The sequence below is a fragment of the Nicotiana tabacum genome, chromosome 8, assembly GCF_000715075.1.
Source record: "Nicotiana tabacum cultivar K326 chromosome 8, ASM71507v2, whole genome shotgun sequence".
In the NCBI taxonomy this organism is placed as follows: domain Eukaryota; kingdom Viridiplantae; phylum Streptophyta; class Magnoliopsida; order Solanales; family Solanaceae; genus Nicotiana; species Nicotiana tabacum.
Genome location: NC_134087.1, coordinates 2358834 through 2378344, shown reverse-complemented (window position 1 = coordinate 2378344; position 19511 = coordinate 2358834). Strand labels below are relative to the sequence as shown.

At 40.7% G+C, this 19511-nt stretch overlaps 1 pseudogene; it reads left to right on the top strand.

The window, feature by feature from the left end:
* Nucleotides 1–14528: 14528 nt before the first annotated feature.
* Nucleotides 14529–16444, top strand: LOC107759267 (pentatricopeptide repeat-containing protein At5g43790-like; annotated as a pseudogene).
* The last annotated feature ends 3067 nt before the right edge of the window (nt 16445–19511 follow it).

Below are 19511 nucleotides of genomic sequence, written 5' to 3'. Positions count from 1 at the left end.
CTATGAGAGCATGCGTCATTCCGGCGTTTTTTATTAGTTTTTTTTCTTTTTCTCTTTTGTTTTTCTCTTCTTTTTCTCTTTTGTTTTTTTTTTTTTGCAGTAAAAGAAATGCGACCGGATCCGATGAGGATTGCCTACGTATCACGATGCCTACGTGAATCAGATCATTACGTAGTTCGAAATACACAAATGAGCGTAAAAGAAACAAACTCTTTATTGTTGAAGCAGTCTATTACAAACTACATTCTGCAAAAGAAAAAGCAAACTTCGAAAATAAACCTAGACTCAAAAATAGACTAAAAATCACCCTGATGGAAAAACAGGCAGAAGATGCTAAGATACAGGCTTGAATTATGAGTGCATTATGGTTTTGAAAATTGGTGTCCGCGGGGCATCGTTCGGCCTTGCCGCAGCCCTAGGTGTGAGATCCCTCTCAAGTTGCTCCAGCTCATGCTTAGTCTGCTTGACATAACCCATTACTGCCGAGAGGACGGTAACGCTGGACATGTTCTCACATCGTAGGCATCGTCTGGTGATGGCATGGGCAATGGCCTTGACCCTATCTCTGGCTTGCTTCTTCTCTACGAGCAGGCGTTTTATCTGATCGCTGCATATCTTTAACACTTGAGTATCTTGTACATGCTGATGCTTCAGTCGCCGTACTTCCAACTTCATCTGGGCTATTGAGTCGTACCAGTATCTGCTCTCAATTTGGAAATCCTTGGCCTGATTAACTGCTTTGATCTCAAGGGCAGCCATCTCTCTCTTTATCTTAGCAACGGTTTTCTCGTGGTCGCCTTCCAATTGGTTCAGGTATCTGCGATGCTTATCTTCCCTCGTATCCCACTGCGCTTTGAGCTCTGCTATGACGTTTTCAGACTTCTCCAAACCATCTTGCCATTCTCTGATCTCGCTTTTTAGCCTTTTTATCAGGTGCTCGTCTGATCGACGCCTTGGTTGTTTATCTGCATCCAACCTTATCTGTTTGATCTGGGCTCTGAGCATTTCATTTTCTTGAATTAACCTGTTCCGCTCTCCCAGATCGGTGGCAATTTGCACGTTGTGCTCGTATTTCATGCCTTCTACTTGTTGCTTTAACCTGTTGATTTCGGCACAATAGCCTCTTTCCTTTGCTAACCAATCCCAATGCCTTTGCGATGACTCGGTGAAATTCCGGATGTGGGGTCTCTTAGCTGGCCTTTCATGCTCGAGTTCCCTTCTATACCATGCAAGGTAACCTGGCGCCGTTTCCCCTTTGGCTCGATCCCGCACGCAAGTATCTGATTTCAAATGTTGACTCTCATTCCAGATTTGGCGAATCTTTGCTTCTGGGAACTGTCCGTTAGGACTTATCTCAACTGCTTGAGCGCTAAGATCTTTCTCATGAGGTACTATATGGCATCTTCCGAACTGTCTCAAAACTCGGCCGGGTGCATAAGGTTGAATGCTCTTAAGCCCCATCAGCAAGAAATGAGTTTTGGCTGCCGACATATATAAGATCTCATCGACGGGCAACCATCCTAGCGTCCATTGTATTTGGCTGGCAGTAAGAGCTTGAAAGAACGAGGTCCATGCCAGGACTCCTTTGGGCAAAATGATCTCTTTGGTTCTCGTGTAAGATTCTTCTATGCGGGTCTTTTCCGGGGAACCATGGCTTAAAATCTCGGAATGATGGTAGAGGTGCTCGGTCATCCATATCTGTAGGAGCAAGTTACAACCTTCGAAGAAACTTTCCCCAGCTTTACAAACTGTAAGAGCCCGAAAGATGTCAGATACCACCATTGGCGCGAGAGTACTGTCACTTTGCGTGAGTAAAGTGCTGACGACCCCAGATATCTTCAAATCGATGTTTCCATCTTTCCTTGGAAATACCAGGAGGCCCAGGAACATTATCATGAACGCTACCCGTCTGTGCTCGTCCCACTTCTGACGAACTCCTTTGCTGCATAGTTTGTTGATCGGATTATTGAATCCCCCCTCATGACCGTATCTATCATATATGAAGCATGGAGTACAAAATCCGGCTGCTAGATCCGGGTTGTGGACTGTTCTAGGTATCTTCAATGAATCTAGGAACCGATGTACCGTGACGACTCTTGGGGCAACCAAGTATTTCTGTCTTAACGGAAGTTCAGCATTCCCGATGTACCCAGCCATTTCTTCCAAAGTCGGGGTGAGTTCAAAATCAGAGAAATGGAAAACGTTGTGCGCCGGGTCCCAGTAGGTGATCAAAGCCCTTATGATATCTCCCCGAGGTTGGATTTCCAACAGACCCACAAGACCTTTCAGATATTTCTTAACCTCATTTTGTCCTTCAACACCTAGATCATTCCACCATAGTCGTAACTTGACAGGGATTTTGGTCATTATTGAAAAATGTTCATTTTGCATCGTGCTCATCCTGCACATTTATTAAGGTGATTTTAACAAAAATGACTGACTCAAAAATATTTTTACAGAGGGGATCAAGTTTTGAACACGGCCTTTAAACACTTCGGGGACGAAGATTTTAAGGCTGTGTGGGTCTAAAAAATGCTAAACAAGACCCAAAGGTGGCTGTTTATGCAAAGTCAGCCTTCCGGCGTCCCTTTCGGGAACATTCGACTATTTATGACAAAACAACGTCACCTGACTTATTTATGACTCTTTAAAAATTTGAAACGCATTTTTTTTTTATTTTGGCTATTTTAGCAAAATGGGGTTGAACCCGACGAGGGTTGCCTACGTATCTCACATCTGGTGAGAATCAAACCGGCGTAGTTCGGGCATATCAGGAATAGAGAAAATCAAATAAACCTAGAAATCAGGAATAAGTATTTTTTATTATTTTTTGAAAAAAAAAAGATAAAGACTAAAGAAAATATTTATTATTTTTTTTTAGGCAATATTTGGACTATTAATCTTAATTTATAAAAGGGGTAATATGAAAGAAACAACATTTTTTGAATTATGAATTTTCCGTTTTTTTTTACTTTTAAATAAATACCTTTTCTTTTTTTTTTGATTTTGAAAGTGATAAAAAAGAAAAAAAAGAAAAATTTTTTGTTTTTTTTTTTTGATAATTCAAACTAAGAAGACAAATTTTGTTTTTTATTCTTTTTTTTTAGAAAAATTCCGGCGAGGTTTTGACAATACTTGGACATTTATTTTCCAAAATAAGTAATTATCTCCCCTACGCTGCTATTTTTCTTTTTAGGAACCGGTCGACATGCGGAACCGAAGCAAATAAATGCACGAAACAAATAGGATGCAGCAGGAGGGTCTTTTCATTTCAGGTTGCCTGTCCTAGACGGGCCCAACCCCTGTGTTGAGCCCCCTAAGTCAAATGCAACATGATGCAAATAAACGTTCCTACTAGGGATCCGGCGTGAAGCTTCGTTATACTAGGTTTATACCCTGGGTATTTGTTCTATACTGTGTACCCGAGCGGACAACTCGAGTCGAGGAGGGGGCTACGTACCGGGGACCTGCAAGATCGTCCGGCTTTGTAACTTGTCCGACCTCTTTCTTATTTCAGGTATAGACACTAACAGAATAGGGAGTCTCGACCAGCGAGCTTCTCCCCGGAGGTAAGAAGAGAAGGGTTTCGGCACAGTTTATATACAGTTCAGATAATATCAAAGCGGTAAAAGACAACATTTAGCACGTTACGCAAAAACATGTAATAAAGATCAGATAATAAAGCCAAATATAACAATTATTCTAAGCTCGAATTCTTGAACCCTGAACCAGTGGTTCTGGGTTCGTAGTCCCCAGCAGAGTCGCCAGAGCTGTCACACCTCCTTTTTGCGCGCCCGCCCCAAAGGGGTTAAATGCGCGGGTGGAGTTTTTTCCAATTTAAGTGACAATATTCGAAATGGGATTATTTATTTAATTCAGAGTCGCCACTTGGGAAAGGTTTGGCTTTTGGTGTCCCAAGTCACCGGTTTATCTTGAATCCCAAATCGAGGAAATTTTCGACTTTTCCAAATGAAGTCTGCGAACCAGAAATTCTAAGTAAGGAACTCTGTTGACCCGAGGGAAGGTGTTAGGCACCCTCGAATCCCGTGGTTCTAGCACGATCGCTTAAATTGTTATAATGGCTAAATATCTTATTTAAATACATGTTATGACTTATGCGCTTTTATTAAGTTTAAACCGCTTTTATTATTATCATTTATTTTTATAGAATTGCAACGTCGTGAAAATGCATCTCGAACCACGTCACAATCAATGCACCCGTGGTTGTCAACACATTTCGACTCCGTTGAGATTTGGATTCGGGTCGCATCAATGAGCACCCGAATTTAAGAATATAATTTACTTAAAGTCGCGCCTAAAGAATCTAACGCGTTATTCTCTTTAGGGAGGGCAGTGGAATTCACTAAACAGTCCGTCCCAAATTCTAAGTATTTATCATGATCAATTATTGAGGGCCCCGCAATTTGCATTTTTATTTGGCGAGGCTCGTCTCATTATTTTAGAAGGGAACCCTACAGTGGCTACATTTCTACTACGTTTATCTTTAAAAAGAAGGATGATACCGAACTTTGCTTGTTTGAACAAATACAGACATGAATCTTTATTATGTTTGTCGAGCCCAAATTTGTTTGATTACCTGATTGATTGTTTATGAGGTGAGAGTTACCTCATGCTTCGTCTTCATCGAGTGAATACACTTATTAATTTTGCTAAGTGAGATTGCAAGCAAACTAACAACATATATTGAGTTATGTTTAACGACCTCCAAGTCCTATTTTTAAACTCTAACCTATTTGAAATTGATAACGAAATCGGCTGTTTATTAGGAAAATTACTACTAATTGAACTCAAAATGACTATTTGTTTCTCTCAACAATCATCACATTATTTTGAAACAAGGAATCTATACCGAAACCCGATATCGAACCTATATTGGAACAAATAATCTGACAGGAGAGCTGGCATTCATAGCCAAACTCTTAATGTGACTGCATGAGAGTTTGTTTGGGATACATTTATCCCAGACCTAGTACCACAGATTTGTCAATTCAGTGGTCTAGACAAAAATACATACAAGTGCTTGCCATGACTCTATGTTATACAGTCATAACTAAGCCAAACAGAGTGTTACACTGAACTGAATGTATACTAAATCAAACATGTTGTCTATGTCATACTGTCATTACTATTGAACAATGCTATCTAACAGTTCATCTCAAACAGAATGTATGCCAGTTTATACAAAATATTTGCAGTTTGCAGTAAAAATATGAGCCCAACTAACATTCGACCTATTTTTTAACACCAATGTTATAACATAAACAGCTGTTCGTTTCTTTTATTTCTGCTTCAACTTCAAACTTTCAACAATACAAGGTTTCAGAGGTTGTGTACCTGGAAATATTTGACAATTGAAGAAAAGGGGAGTCAGCAGAATACAATGACAACAAAATGCAGCAGCAATCACAGCACTATCAGTAGCAGCAGGGCAGAATAGCAGCAGGCAAAGCAATACAGCAAGAACAGGCTCGATTGCAGAAATGCAACTATGGCCAATAAGAAGCAATAGCCAAATGACAGCAACACCCAGTGGAATAGAATCAGAACTCCAGACAGACCAAACCAGTAGTAAACCAATGAAAACACTCGACTAATAGACACAACTAGAACTTCAAAGAATCAGAATTGATTTGAACAAGTTGAACAACTGAAACCCAAATAATAATAGGAGGAAACAGTTTCTGATTGTTGATTGTACACCTTCTATCTCTTAACCTCTCTCTATCTGTGTTTTCCTAAAATCAGCTCTATCTTTTCCCTTCTATCCTCACAGTGTATGTCCTCTCCTTAATACCAGGTGGTATCTTTTCTCTTTTGCTCTCTTCTCTGTGTGTGTTTTTTTCTTTTTCAGCTCTCAAGGTCCAGTGTGTATCCCCCTCTCCTTCTGTATGTCTATCTCCTTTTCTATCTCTCAATGTGCCCCCTTTATAAGCCTTCACATTACTCCTTTTAACAGCCTGTTTAGAATATCACAGTACCCCTCCCATGTGCCCTTCCATTTTCAGTTCCACTTTAGCTAATTAAGTATTAAACCCATCAATATTCCCTGGCAGACTTATCTTTCCTAATTTTATTAACTAAAAACAAACATGGGCAGTAGAATATATCTGACAGCATATGCTGTCAAATTATTTAAAACTTAACAAAGACCTTTATGCAGGCCACAGGTTGTGCACAAAGCACATGAGGTGCACCAATGCACATGCTGTGCAAGAGTGCACATGCCCTCCAATGCAGCATTTAAACCAAACATCCCTTTTACATTACTGATCCAAATCAACAGCTATAAGTAAACAAAACTGGTTCTTAAATGACTCAACAAATGCTTAGCAGAAGTAAGTCGATTTGTTATTGTTCGGACAGTTGAAAACTAATTGACGACACATGTCGACTCGACTATATTAGCATTAACATACACAATCGTAGCCAAAAATCAGACATTTAAACAGTATCGATCATGGTTCGAATTATACTGACTAAACAGAAATGCACTCGAGGAGTCAACTAGTCAATCCAAACTCGAAAATCAGCTACTTGCACAAACAAATACATAATGCCTTATCAGAATATGAGGGGGGATTCAGACGAACACAGAGGTTCAGGTAAAGTGGACAAACAAAAGTTGATAAAATTAAAACAAAAATATGAACAGACTTTTAAAACAAATCACACGGACTAAAACAAGTAAAGGAAAGAAAGCAGACTCACCTTAAAACTTGAAAGGTCAAAAGTTTGAACTCGGATTTAGACAAACCTTTCTTAAGGCTGAACGGACTTTAATCGAAGTGTTTCTCAGATGAGAAACACTTCGATTAAGGTCCATTAGACCTTAATCTCTGTGGCTTGGACTGACATGGACCAGTGATGAAGAACTACAAAGTTCCAAAACTCAGATCTGGGATTCATGCTTCCCTGATCAGATTCGGACCAAACCAAGTATGGTTTGGTCACGAGGAGGGTCTGGGGAGTGTCTGGTGTGAAGCTGGGGTTGGTTGGTGTAAACCGAGTTTTGACTCGAATCTTCAAATGAAGATTCGAGGACCTAGGGGATGATTCGAACTAAGCGGTCAACAGGTCTATGTTCAGGGTGGTGAGGGGGTTCTATGGTGTTAAGGTGAAGGTCACCGGCGTTCATGCCGCCGGTTTTCATGGTGGGGGATACAGGGGCGGCTCTAGGGTTTGATGAGGATGAGGTTGAAGACGGAGGCTGGGGTGTCGGATGGGGGGGGCAGGGTAAGGTTAAAGGGTTTATATATGGAATGGGTGGGTTGATCTCAACCGTTGGATCAACTGAAATCAATGGCTTGGATCTAAGGGCTTAGGGGAAACAGTGTCGTTTCAACTAATGGGGGTTTGGGTTGGTCCGGGTGGAACGGGTCGGGTTTTGTTCGTGGGTATGGGAAATGTGATCTTGGCCGTTGATCAATCTGAGATCAACGGCCCAGACCACACTGGATTGAAACGACGTCGTTTGGACTCTCTGGGCATCAGCTGGACTGGACCGGGCAGGCCTGGTTTGGGTATTGTTCGTTTGGGCCAATTTTAATAAATTGGCCCAAGTCCGGAAAGGAAGAAAGGACCTTTTCTTATTTTTTTTTTATTTTTTATTTTATTTCTTTTCCTTATTTATTTTAAAAACAAAACTAAGCAAAAAATTAAATACACACTCAATACAATTATTTGCACACACACTAAAAATATTTCAAAATAAGTAAAATTAAACAAAACAAAATCACGGACAAAGATGCCTATTTATGATTTTCTATTTAACGACCGGATTACGGTTTGAATTATGCATGACACACACATTTTTTTGTATTTTGTTTTAATAAAGTAAAAATGGGCAAAAATCGTAAATAACCAACAAAGTGCCATGTAAAAATCCAAAATTTGTACTGCAGGGCCAATTATTATTTTTTTTTATTTCTCTTGGAGCGATTGTCGTGCGAAACAAAAATCACGTGCTCACACCACCGGACGGAGATATTGATTTTGGTATTGACCTGGTGCCGGGCACTCAGCGCATTTCTATTCCACCATATCGTATGACACCAGCAGAGTTGAAAGAATTGAAGGAACAGCTTCGGGAACTCCTAGATAAGGGGTTCATTCGGCCTAGTGTGTCACCGTGGGGTGCGCCGGTTCTGTTTGTGAAGAAGAAGGATGGCACAATTAGAATATGCATTGATTACAAGTAATTGAACAAGGTAACAATTAAGAACAAGTATCCTTTGCCTCGCATTGATGATTTATTTGGCCAACTTCAGGGAGCGAGAGTGTTCTCCAAGATTGATCTTCGTTCGGGCTATCACCAGTCGAAGATCAGGGATTCAAATATTCTTAAGACTGCTTTTAGGACCATATATGGTCATTATGAGTTTCTTGTTATGTCCTTCGGGCTGACCAATGCCCCAGCAGCATTCATGCATTTGATGAATAGTGTATTTCGGCCTTATCTGGATTCGTTCGTTATAGTATTCATTGATGATATTCTGGTATACTCGCATAGTCAAGAGGAGCATGCAGAGCATTTGCGAATCGTATTGCAGAGATTGAGAGAGGATAAACTTTATGCAAAATTCTCCAAGTGTGAGTTTTGGCTCAGTTCAGTGGCTTTCTTAGGACACGTGGTGTCTAGTGAGGGTATTCAGGTTGATCCAAAGAAGATAGAGGCGGTTCAGAGTTGGCCTAGACCATCCTCAGCCACAAAAATTCGTAGCTTTCTTGGGTTGGCAGGCTATTATCGCCGATTTGTTCAGGGATTCTCATTGATCGCATCGCCCTTGACCAAGTTGACTCAGAAGGGTGCTCCATTTGTATGGTCGGACGAGTGTGAGGAGAGCTTTCAAAAGATCAAGACAGCTTTGACCACAGCTCCAGTATTGGTTTTGCCATCAGCTTCAGTTTCATATACCGTATATTGTAATGCTTCAAGAGTTGGGATTGGTTATGTATTGATGCATGAGGGTAGAGTTATTACTTATGCTTCTCGTCAGTTGAAGCCCCATGAGAAGAACTACCCATTCATGATTTGGAGTTGGCTGCCATAGTTCATGCATTGAATATTTGGAGGCATTATTTGTATGGTGTATCTTGTGAGGTATTCACCGATCATCGCAGTCTTCAGCATTTGTTCAAGAAAAAAGGATCTTAATTTGAGGCAGCGGAGGTGGTTGGAGTTGCTTAAGGATTATGATATCAATATATTGTACCATCCGGGAAAGGCCAATGTGGTGGCCGATGCTTTGAGCCGAAAGGCAGTGAGTATGGGAAGTTTGGCATATATTCCAGTTGGGGAGAGACCCCTTGCAGTTGATGTTCAGTACTTGGCCAATCGGTTCATGAGGTTGGATATTTTGGAGCTCAGTCGGGTGTTGGCTTGTGTGGTTTCTCGGTCTTCCTTATATGATCGCATTAGAGAGAGCCAGTATGATGATCTGTATTTGCTTGTCCTTAAGGACAGAGTTCAGCATGATGATGCCAGAGATGTGACCATCGGTGATGATAGTGTGTTGAGGATGCAGGGCCGGATCTATGTGCCCAATGTGGATGGGCTTAAAGAGTTGATTCTGGAGAAGGCCTATAGCTCGCGGTATTCTATCCATCCGGGTGTCGCGAAGATGTATCAGGATTTGAGGCAGCACTATTGGTGGAGAAGAATGAATAAAGACATTGTGGGATTTGTAGCTCGGTGCCTCAATTGTCAGCAGGTGAAATATGAGCATCAAAGACCGGGTGGTTTGCTTCAGCAGATGGTTATTCCTGAGTGGAAGTGGGAGAGGATCACTATGGACTTTGAAGAAGTTCGATGCTATTTGGGTAATTGTGGATCAGCTGACTAAGTCCGCGCACTTCATTCCTGTGTGTACTACATATTCTTCATAGCGGTTGGCAGGGATTTATATCCGGGAGATCGTTCATTTGCATGGTATTCCGGTTTCCATCATTTCATATAGAGGTACTCAGTTTACTTTGCAATTTTGGAGAGTCGTGCAGAGAGAGTTGGGTACTTAGGTGGAGTTGAGCATAGCTTTTCATCCTCAGACGGGCGGGCAGTCCAAGCGTGCTATTCAGATATTGGAGGACATGTTGCGTGCTTGTGTTATTGATTTCGGAGATTTATGGGATCAGTTTCTATCGCTTGCAGAGTTTGTTTACAACAACAGCTACCAGTCGAGTATTCAAATGGCGCCATATGAGGCTTTGTATGAGAGGCGGTGTAGATCTCCAGTTGGTTGGTTCGAGCCCGGTGAGGCTAGGTTATTGAGGGACAGATTTGGTTCAAGATGCCTTAGAGAAGGTGAAGGTGATTCAGGAGAGGCTTCGTACAGCACAGTCACGACAGAAGAGTTATGCGGACTGGAAGGTTCGAGATGTGTCCTACATGGTTGGTGAGAAGGTCTTGCTGAAGGTTTCGCCCATGAAGGGTGTTATGAGGTTTGGGAAGAAAGGAAAGTTGAGTCCACGGTTCATTGGGCCTTTTGAGGTGCTTCGGAGGATTGGGGATGTGGCTTATGAGCTTGCTTTGCCACCCGGATTGTCTAGCGTGCATCCGGTATTTCATGTTTCTATGCTCTGGAAGTATATTGGAGATCTGTCTCGTGTTTTGGACTTCAACACGATTCAGTTGGATGATGATTTGACCTTGATGTGGAGTCAGTAGCTGTTTTGGGTCGCCAAGTTTGGAAGTTGAGGTCAAAAGATATAGCATTAGTGAAAGTGCAGTAGAGAGGTCGGCCCGTGGAGGAGGCTACCTGGGAGACCGAGCGGGAGATGCGGAGCAGATATCCTCACCTGTTTTAGGCTTCAGATATGTTTCTTGACTCTTTTGAGGATGAAGGTTTGTTTAAGTTAGGGAGGATGTGATGACCCGGCCAGTCGTCTCATGAATTATTGCTTCGTTTCCCCATTTCTGCTTCTTTATGCTTCGTTATTTGTATTTTATGTGGTCGAGTTGATTGGTTTGCGTTTGGAGTGGAATTAATAAGAAATGAGACACTTAGTCTCTTTTAAGAAGGCTTATGTTGGAAAAGTCGTCGGATGTTGACTTATGAGTTAGAGGTTTCGGATATGAACTCTGATGGTTTGGTTAGCTTTGGGGGTGATTTGTGACTTAGGAGTGTGATCGAAAGTGGTTTTGGAGGTTCGGTGTAGAATTAGGCTTGAATTGGCGAAGTTACTATTTTGGCGATTTCCGATTGATAGGTGAGATTTTGATCCGGGGTCGGAATGGAACTCCGAGAGTTGCTGTAGCTTCGTTATGTCATTGGGGATGTGTGTACAAAATTTCAGGTCATTTGGATGTGGTTTGGTTAGGTTTTTGATCGAAAGCGTATTTCGGAATTTTTTACAAAACTTAGGCTTGAATTCGACGTGAATTGATGGATTTGGTGTTGTTGGAGGTGTTTTGATGATTGGAACAAGTTTGAATGAGGTTTTAGGATGTGTTGGTGCTTTTGGTTGAGGTCTTGGGGGCCTCGGGTGAGTTTCGGGTGGCCGATCGGGCTAGTTTTGGTGTTGGATTAATGCAGAAACTGTTCAGCTGTTGCAGATGAAATTGGCCTTCGCGATCGCGAGGGGCCAGTAACGATCGCGTAGAAGGATTTTTGAGTGGTCTGAGTTATGCGGCTCGCATTCGCGTATGCGGCTCGCGTTCGCGGAAGGTCAGAAGCCTGTGCTTCGCGTTCGCAGGAGGAGTTTCGCGGTCGCGTATAAGGAGTTGGGCGTCAGTGGTAATTGTTCTTCGCGTTTGCATGGGATGGGACGCGTTCACGTACGTTTAAGGGTCAGAGCATCGCGTTCGCAGGGAGAAACCCACGTTCGCATAGGGTTATTTTTGAGAAAAATAAAAAGGTGTTTCGCGATCGCGGGGCTAAGGTCGCGATCGCGATGAAGGAAGTTCAGATTTGGGCAGTGAGTTTATAAAACATTTCATCTGCGATTTTGAGCCATTTTTCCTCCATAGCTGAGCATTTTGAGAGCTTTTTGAAGGAGATTAAAGAGGGATTCAAGGAGTATTGATTGGAGGTAAGATTTTTGAACCTAAAACGTGATTCTACTGTGAAATTAACCTAGAAATTCATGGAACTTAAGCTAAAAATAGAAAAACTAGGGCCTGGGATATTGAGATTTTAAATTGGGATTTGAAGGGCCATTTAAGGTCAGATTTGAGAACTCTTGACATGTATGAACTCGTGGGGTGATAAGGAATCTAATGATGTAAAAATATCTGAGTTTCGAGAAGTGGGCCCGGGGCTCGGGTTTTGCTAATTTCGAGATTTTTGATATTTTTCGATTGTTTTCGCTTGGGTTATGTTTCCTTAGCATATTGTGACGTATTCGTTCTGGTTTTGGTGAGATTCGACGTGCGAGGAGGCCGATTTGAGAGGAAAAGGCGTAGCGAGCTAGAGTTTTTGTAGGTTCAAGGTGAGTAATGAATGTAAATGATGTCCTGAGGGTTTGAAACCCCGGATTTGCACATCGTAGCGCTATATTGAGGTGAGACACGCGCTTGATGATGAGTGTGGGGTAGTTTACTATTGGGGATTGTGACTTGGTCCGTCCTGAGTGATGCTTTTACCGCGTATTTGATTGGAGCTTATTTGTTATCATCATTACTTGGATTGATTGCCATATTTGAGCTTCGTGCCAACTATTTGAGCCCTCTGGGGAGTTTTATCACTATTTCCTCAATGTTTTGACTTACTACTTGAACTCAGTCGTACCATTTTCCACTATTTTACAACTCAGCCACTTTTACTCAGTTTTAAAACTATAATGATATATTAAATGATGTTTTGGACTGAGAACTACTGTTTTACTAATGCCCGAGGGGCTTATATGATTTTTGGACTGAGTACGGCCAAGGGCCAGATGTGAGGATACTATGGGATCGGGCTGCGCGCAGCAGCAGTATTATACTGATATTGATATGAGGCCGAGGGCCTAGATTTGATGCCACGAGATGGCTTGATATTGCACTTGGGTCGTAAGGGGCCCCGCCTGGAGTCTGCACACCCCCAGTAAGCGCCGTCGATGAGATATATGGATCGGACTGCACGCCGTAGCGATATATGGATAGGGCTGCACGCCGTAGCGATATATGGATTGGGCTACACGCCGCAGCGGGTACTATAGGGTACCGTTCTATGTATTGATTTTCTTTATATGTCTGTCACTTAACCGCTTACTTGTTGTAGCATTTCTACATTTCGTTTCCATCGGTTTATTGCTTTCATATTACTTGTTTAAACTGCCACATTATAGATTGCTCTATGTTTTTCCGTGATTTCTTATTCTCGGTCATTATTTATGCTTATTACTCACTGGGTCGGAGTACTCACATTACTCCCTGCACCTTGCGTGCAGATCCAGGTGTTCCAGAGGCTGAGTGAGGATTTTCAGTCGATCAGTTCATATCCGGGAGCATCGAGGTAGCTACACGGTGTCCGCAGCCCGGATCTCTCCCTTCTATCCTTTCATTTTATCCGTATTTCCTAGACTGATTATGTATTAGGCTGTTGAACTTATACTAGAGGCTCGAGACTTGTGACACCAGATCTGGATGGGCTATGTAGTAGTATTATCATCTGAATTTTCGCATATTTAACTCGTTGTATTAAACTCTTATTAGGGTAATTTAGCAATTTAACTGTGTTAGCTGATAATGATTTTCTTATAAGAAAACGGATCGAGGTTGTTAGTTGGTCAGGCTTGCCTAGCAGTTTGTTGGGCGCCATCACGATCGGGGTTGGGGTCGTGACATCCACTTGCTCTCATGTGGCAACATGAGCTAATGCACAAGCTGTTAACAACCTCTCTGAGTTGCTTCTATTCTTTTAAGCTAGCGCTAAGCTTGTCGCGTATTTGTTAGGCTCCGTAGGAGACTAAATGCTTGAACACCTCAGTTGACTATGGCATTAGGTTCGCTTTTTCATATGAACTATGACTTCTAGACTGCAAAACACTAGTGATGTTTGATATATATTGTTCTAAATAACTGGGAGTGCTAACTTTCGCACTTTACGGAAAGATGTTGTGATTCACATTTTCACTTTCTTTTTATTGGTAATTTGTATTTCTTTCACAAGGATTTTTGAATTTTAGTTTATTTATCAAATTTCGATTATGTTTTTGTTTTTCCTTATTTTATTTATAATGGAAGATTGTGACTATCCTAATTGAAAGTGATGTGATCTAAGCATGGTGGTGGGATTATTTGAGCAAATTTTTATATCAATCTATAACTAAATCGATTAAAAAAAAATCTTGACCATAATGACCAGATGTATGATTTTTGTTCACATAGGTGCTAAATTTGTATATGTTAAAATGATGATCTAATTATGTCTTTATTTAGTTTTGAGATGTGGGCATGATCTGAATTGTTTTTGGATTCTGCCGTGTGGTTAATCCTATGCAAGTGCACCATCAAAAGAAGAAATCTCATTCTACACTAATGACTTGTGAAAGATTATGTTTGTCTTGAAAAGCTTCGAGCACATCATATGAAAACATTGGGCCCAAAATCTGCCCACCCAATTTTCAAACTCATAGAACAATGCAAAAACATAGCCACCCTCAAGCAAGTGCATGCTTAAATGATCAGAACTGGACTAATTCTCTACACTTACCCTCTCAGTCGCATACTCATTTCGTCCTCCACCCTATCCGCCACTAACTCCTATGCGCTAATCATTTTCAACCAAGCAAGCAATCCAACAATTTTCCTGTTCAACACCCTAATCTCATCATCCCTTGCTAGGAAAGACGATCAAGTTCACTTTTCTTTAGCTCTTTACACTCGTATTCTCACTCAAACCACTCTCAAGCCCAATAATTACACTTACCAGTCTCTTTTTAAGGCTTGTAGTTCTCAACCATGGCTTCAACATGGTCGTGCCTTGCACAACCATGTCTTGAAATTCCTTGAACCACCTTATGGTCATTTTGTTCAAGCCTCGCTGCTTAATTTCCACTCCAGGAGTGGCGAATTGGGGGTTTCAAGATTCCTCTTTGATCAAATCACAAGATCGGATTTAGCTTCTTGGAACTCCATACTTACAGCTTATGCCTATAATAATTCTGTTCAATATGAAGCCAATCTTGATAATGTTTATGATAGCACTAATTTGTCATTGGAAGTTTTGCTTTTGTTTAATCAAATGCAGAAATCTTTGGCTAGTCCTAATAAGGTTAGTTTGGTGGCGTTGATTAGTGCTTGTGCTGATTTGGGTGCGGTTAGTCAGGGGATATGGGCTCATTCTTTTGTGCTTAGGAGCGGCCTCAAGCTCAACCGCTTCGTTGGCACAGCTTTAATCGCCATGTATGCAAATTGTGTCCGTCTTGATATTGCTCGACAATTATTCGATCTATTGCTTGAAAGAGATATGTATTGTTATAATGCCATGATTAGAGGACTTGCAGTGCACGACCTTGGGCTAGAGGCTCTTGACCTTTTCAAGAAAATGGAATTAGAAGGTTTGGTTCGTGATGATGTAACTATGCTAGTTATAATATGTGCTTGCTCTCATGTGGGGTTGGTTAATCAAGGCTGCGAATTTTTTGAGTCAATGAAGGAGGATTATGGAATTGAGTCTAAGATTTAGCAATATGGGGCCTTAGTGGATCTTTTGGGTCGAGCAGGTCGGGTGAAGGAGGCTGAAGAAATAGTTCAGATCATTCCTATAAAGCCAAATGCAGTTCTTTGGAGGTCTTTATTAGGAGCTGCTCGTGTTCATTGTAACTTAGAGGTAGGTAAATCAGCATTGAAATAGTTGATATAGCTAGAGCCAGAGACTAGCGGGAATTATGTGTTGTTATCGAATATGTATGCTAGCATGAACAAGTGGAATGATGCGAAAAATATAAGGAAGTTGATGAAAAATCATGGAATCGACAAAACTCCTGGTAGTAGCATTGTCGATATTGATGGTGCTATGCACGAGTTCCTTATTGGCGATAAGACTCATCCACATACAAACTGGATATATCTAAAGCTAGATGAGATAAATAGAAGGCTGCAAGAACAGGGTCATAAGTCAGGAACAAGAGAAGTGTTGTTTGACATTGAAGAGGAAGAGAAGGAAGATGCACTTTCATACCATAGTAAAAGGTTAGCCATTGCTTATACACTTATTGCATCTGATTATGGTACCCTATTAGAATTATAAAGAACCTAAGGGTTTGCAGTGACTACCATGCAGCTACTAAACTTATTTCAAGGGTTTATGAGAGGAAAATTATAGTAAGAGATAGATCTAGGTTTCATCACTTCATTAATGGGACTTGTTCTGTTTGGATTATTAGTAGAATTTCTTGTACTTTGTGTTATTTGGAACAGCATATAGTTTACTTCACGGGCGGATCTAGAATTTCTAGTGCATGCGTGCACTACTTAAAAAAGAAAGAAAAATTATATTAAGTGGGAATTGATCATTATTCCTCTTAGTAAATAACTCAACCTTCAATCAAGTGCATCATTCAGTCTTCTTGAAGCATGGGTGCGAACAATTAATATAATACCAATTTTAAAAAATATGTACATAAATATCTAATTTTACGGAAAGACCATGGGTTCACGTGCCCCATCATCTCCCTATAAATTCGCCCCAAGTTTACTTAGTCGGACATCCTGCCTCCTCTATTTCAAAAAAAAAAAGCGTAAACTAGTGTTCCATTTCCTTGTGATCTCGCTTTTGGTGAAAGATGTATGTAAAAAAGTAGAGCTACTGTATTATATTTATCTCTATCTTTTAGTATTGTTGAATTATAGCAAGTTGATTAATTATGGAGAAATGATAAGTCTTACATGCACTCCAAAAAATGCTTTATGGACTCCAATCACATATTCACTGCGTCTAAAAGTACTTTAATTTACTCTCCGAAACACTATGAATTTGAAAAAAATCCAATTAAAAAGAATTACAAACCTGAAATCCACATCTGCTTTATATTTGAGTCCTTATAAAGAGTAATCATATAAATTTATTACCGAAAAATCATATAAATTTTATGTAATGATATTTTGCTTACATGATAACTCTCATTTATCCTACATTGTACAATCTATAATTCTCAGTTTTTTTTTTGTGGGGGGGGGGGGGGGGGGGGGGACTAAAACATGTGTTTTTTTGCATGTTTCAATGATATGATAGGTTATTCGGATACATTTCAGTTCATTAATTTCCATATATTTTTTAGTTGCTTCCTAAATTATTTTTTGTCTACTTTTCTCTTTTTTTGCTATTATTTTCTTAGGTCCAATGTTATCATATTTATTCATGTATAGAACCTCCTCTCGAAGTGTACGTATCTTTGCATTTATCAGTTCTTTAACATCTTGAATTTCTTGATAGCCTTCTTTGCTTAAAACCAAATTAAGAAAAGAGAGTAAAAGAAAAACAGAAGTTTTATCGTTGGTTAAACCATTTTGCTTTGCTGGAAAAGAAAAAAAGAAGAAGGGTAAGAACAAAAACTATTTTTCAACTAAACTTTATAAAGATTTGCTTCCTGTCCATGTAAAATAGAGAGACTACTTCGGCAAAAAAAGGAGAAATAACTGGTAGCAAATGTTTGCTACACTGAAAAGAGAATTTCAAAATTGAAAGGTTAAGCTTTTCACCAAAATTTTCTACTAAATTTTCAAGAATTGAACTGCAACAAAAATAGATATGACGTATATGTTAAACTCCCAGTGTAAGCAAAGAAAACTTGAACCTTTGCTAGAACAGAAAGTGCCTGGATTTCAATCTGATACCCTTTTTCTCTGTTCCAGGTACAAAGCCAAGTTCAATTAACATAGGATAATTCGGTATTAGTATTGCCATCCTGTAGACTAATTAAGACAGATAAAGACATGTAACACTTGGCAAAAGCTGGTAATGATCTTGACCGACGAGGTCCGATGATTTAAATGACCTCTTCAAGATGCTGCATAATGGGATCATTCTTCAAACACATTTCTGTTCATCAGACCCTCTAAACCATTCTGAGCAGCCTGTAATGTGGCCTTAAAGGCAGCATGACTCAAGATTCGCTTGTTTCTAAACCGTTTTCAATTATTTCCCCAATTTTGATAGCCTTGGCAAACGGCTTTCCCATAGCGGACATCATGTTCTGGAAGTAGTCCGCCTCTTGGGCCTGTAGAAAGACAGTGACCATTTCAATTTCATCCATTGGAGGCTTTACTCTGGCAGCTTGCTCATGCCATTTGATAGCATATTCGTGGAAGTTTTCCGCAGTTTTCTTTTTCAAATTGGTCAAAGAATTTTTGTCGGGAGCGATGTCCACATTATACTGGAACTGGCGGATAAAATCTCGGGCTATATCATCCATACATTCCAATGAGTAATTTCTTGATCCATATACCACTCAGAAGTGATTCCGGTGAGGCTTTCCCCAAAATAGGCCATTAGCAGCTCCTCTTTTCCACCAGTACCTCTCAACTGGTTACAATATCGTTTCAGATGAGTGACCGAGTCTCCGCGCCCGTCGTACTTTTCAAATTTTGGCATCTTGAAACCAGCCGGCAAGTGGACATGGGGAAACATACAGAGGTCATAGTATGAGACATTTTTTCGGCCACTCAGACCTTGCATGTTTTTCAGGCTCTGTTCCAGGCTCTTTATCTTCCGAGCCATCTCCTCTTGCTCGGAATTTTTAACAACCTTTTCTTGCTCCCCCGAGAGATCATATTGCGGAGGTTGAGTGAAAGAGTATGGGGTCACATATGTTATTTCTGATTGAAGCTATGGACCCTTGGAAACTGGCGCCTGGGGGCGAACCACAGAAGGCGTGCCAGGACCATTGGACAACATTGGAGAGTGCCCGCAGGGAAAGAGCGGGTTGGGCACAGGGGTGTTGGTAACTTCACCTGACCTGGGGATCAACTCAGGGAACCCAGGGATTGCACTTGGCGGTTCCCTACCACTAGACCAGGCGTCCCACATTTCCAATATGCGGAGACGCAACATCTTATTCTCTTCAGCAGCTGCTGATTCTAGTTGCGGAATAGCCAATGTCGTGCTATCCTTAGAACTGATGATTGGTAGATTGCTTGTGCAGGCCATCTGTGCCTTTGGATCTTGTGAAGCAGGGGAGGCTAGCCTACTGACAAAACCAACCACCAAAACCTGGCTAACTTGAACATCCAACAACCTTGTTAGTTTTGAGACACTTAACAGATAGGAAACCGCACGTTTGGATGCAATGCACCTAACAGTTAAACGCTTCTACCATGTGTTTGAATAGTTGCATGTTTCATTCCGGCCTTAACTAACCCCTTTAATATGTACCTCTCTTCTTTTATTTCTGCCTCTCTTTAATCATTCTTGATTTTCTCATTTTGTTTTTGCCGCTTTTTTATTTTTGGCACTCTTTTTTTTTTACTCTTTTATTTTTTGCTCACTCTCTCTTTTTTTTTCTTTTTCTTTTTTCACTCAATTTTTCTTTCTCTTTTTTTTTTTAAGTTTATTTTTCACTCAATTTAT